The 2,943-nt window shown below is 43.4% G+C and overlaps 1 non-coding gene across 1 annotated transcript; it reads right to left on the reverse strand.

The window, feature by feature from the left end:
• Nucleotides 1–2,653: 2,653 nt before the first annotated feature.
• Nucleotides 2,654–2,728, reverse strand: Trnat-ugu (transfer RNA threonine (anticodon UGU)). Its single transcript has one exon. It is a non-coding gene; the product is annotated as a tRNA-Thr (tRNA).
• Nucleotides 2,729–2,943: the final 215 nt, after the last annotated feature.

The following is a 2,943-nucleotide window of genomic DNA, read 5'->3' on the forward strand; positions in this document are numbered from 1 at the left end:
GGTTACTAGGGAGAGGCAATGATCACTGTGTCCGAATTACACAGTGGTCAACAGAATATCACGAACTGCCCGAGCATGCCGTTCGTTAGATCCAAATTCTCAATTTCTCCATAGACTGCTAATGCACTGCTCCTTGAACATAATCCTCCTCCCCTTAATTATACAGTACATGGCCAAAAAAACAGACACCGAATATATGCAAACTTGGCCTTACGAACATTGCAGACGTCGTCTATGTAACACACGTCAAACTTCAAAGAATTTACCAATTCGTTGCATTGTTTACTATAGACCACAAATCAAGTAACGTAAAAAAAGCACTGCGTCTATTGAGCTCATGATTCAGAGTTAAAAAAAACTAATAAGTCGCCTACATATTACAGTTGCTGCCAAAAGAGGAGAACCATTATTTTCCCACAAAAGGAAATATAGTTAAAATGACGCTACTATTTCGGTTAGTTTATGCGGTTACTAAAATTTGCCGTGAAAGTTACATAGTGGACTCTACCCTCCCCCCACCAGAAACGTAGTTATCGTGGCTGTTGTGAGACTTTTGTACACAGTTAGAGAAAGTGTGTTAAATGTGGCGCGGACGGAAACACTAGGCTACGCTACAGGGCAATCTGCTCGCACAACGTTTAGTCGGCATTCATAATCGTTGGCGTAAACAACTCTCAATCAAATTACCACCTTCCAACCTAACTTAGATCTCGGGCTACACTACCAATCGGCCTGTCATCACAACCAAATATTCATTGAGTGGGGGTGGGGGGATTTCCTGTATCTCTAGGAAAAACTGTCAGTTTTGTCAGACTCAACAGCAAGATTTACCAATGGTAAACACTTTTTAGACGGCTCGTAATTTTAGAATAGTCCTCTTCGTCTTACTTGGCATAAATTGTTCGCTGGCGTCCCAGCAGCTAGCTCCCTCAGTGTCTGCTTCTGCCATCGCACCACGCCAGTCTGCTGTTGTCCTAGCAGACCGAACGCACCGCACATCCGACACCTTCGGAACCACTCACTGGCCAGTTAGCAACTGAGCGGAACACTGTTTACATCGTGAAAGGAAAACTATGCAAAGATGTACACTTAAATGGCACGACTGAGTAGCGCACACACACAGTAATATCTGAGGAATGTCCTTCGACACGCGCAGAACGAAAGTCTTCTCGCGAACGTACAGCGTCTCTGAAAAAAAATCTAGTGACTATATTCCGGCGTTACAGCCAGGTTCTCATACAAATGAGCAAAAAAGGGTAAATTTGAAATTTTTTTTGAGACAATGAAAATACATTCGAACGATCTGTTTGGGAATTACGAGTGACAATACTATGAGCTTAATTTTAGATTTTCAATAAAAAATGGCGCCCGTAATTATGATTTGATCAAGGGCTTGCGAGACTGGAGTACGCAGAGTGCGTGCAGTGTGGCACCTCAGATGTTACCTGAATTCAAAAATGGGTAACATCAGTTGATACTACATTATTTCTCTGAACTTGAAAATGGATAACATCAGTCGATAATACATAAAATTAATGGGAGCGCATACCTAACCGCAATGAAACAACCTTAAATTTAACGATACAGTGCTAATTCGAACTTTGAGTTCGATTTTGAGGGGTTTGTTTCACTCCTTATGCCTACACAAAAATTAGTTAATATTAACAAATGTCATATTATAGCTGTCCGCAGCTCGTGGTCTCGCGGTAGCGTTCTCGCTTCCCGAGCACGGGGTCCCGGGTTCGATTCCCGGCGGGGTCAGGGATTTTTCACCTGCCTCGTGATGACTGGGTGTTTGTGTCGTCTTCATCATCATCATCAATCATCCCCATTACGGTCGGAGGAAGGCAATGGCAAACCACCTCCACTAGGACCTTGCCTAGTATGGCGGCGCGGGCCTCCCGCGTCGCTCCCCTACGCTCGGTAAACGGAGTATGGGACTCATCATCATCATCATATTATAGCTATAAGTTCCTAAGAAAAGTGTTTACTTTTAGGGGTCAGAGGTAGAAGTTAAGAGATCGAACCACTTTTAATTTATGCTGCATGCCGTTCTGAGAAAATCGTTACTCGAAAAAAAAAGTGTTCAAAGTTTAGGGAAAACATTTAGTTATATTATTACTTCGATTTGCATGAACTGAGTGTTACACATATATTCTTAATGTCGCTGAAAACGAATCTGAAGTCAGATTTTCAATATTCAAAACAACTAATCCAATACGGAGGGCAAACGATTATGTTTTGACCAATTTTTACCAAAAATGTATTTTCGTTATTTACGTTTAGTCTGCAATTCAAGGAGTATTTATCAGCCCTTCCTCTACCTCTGATTGTTCCTAGACAGCAACTTCCTGTTCTTCTTGGCAGGAAAAGCCGATCTGTCTAAGCTGGATATGCAGCACTCGGCAGCCTGCACCTGATATTCGTCCGTATTTTCGGTGAGTATGTTTGCATGCATTCTGCAGTATGAATCCTTTTGAGCACGTGCGACACGGGACGAGTTATCATCTACATCTATATGGATACCCTGCAAAACACATTTAAGTGCCTGGCAAAGGGTTCATCGAATCACCTACACAACTGATAATTAATTGAAACCCTCAGCTGCCGACAGGTGTTGTTGATATACTTCGATGGGGACAGCTGAAAAGTGTGCCGCTACTGGGACTCGAACCCAGGATCTCCTGCTTACAAGGCAGACGCTCAATCCATCTGAGCTATCGAGGGCACAAATGAACAGCACGACTGCAGGAATTTATCCCTCGCACGCTTCCCGTGAGACTCACACCCCGAACCGCCCACAATCCGATTACGTAATGTACTTATTAGGTATTTGTCCATCCACTCATTACTGGCTCACACTAAGGTGACGATTCCCGTAAGATTTCCGGTAGCCTGTGCGCATTCGCACAGACGAAGGTCAATGGCTGGGTGACGTTTAAC

Source organism: Schistocerca gregaria, unplaced genomic scaffold (assembly GCF_023897955.1).
Source record: "Schistocerca gregaria isolate iqSchGreg1 unplaced genomic scaffold, iqSchGreg1.2 ptg000047l, whole genome shotgun sequence".
NCBI lineage: Eukaryota > Metazoa > Arthropoda > Insecta > Orthoptera > Acrididae > Schistocerca > Schistocerca gregaria.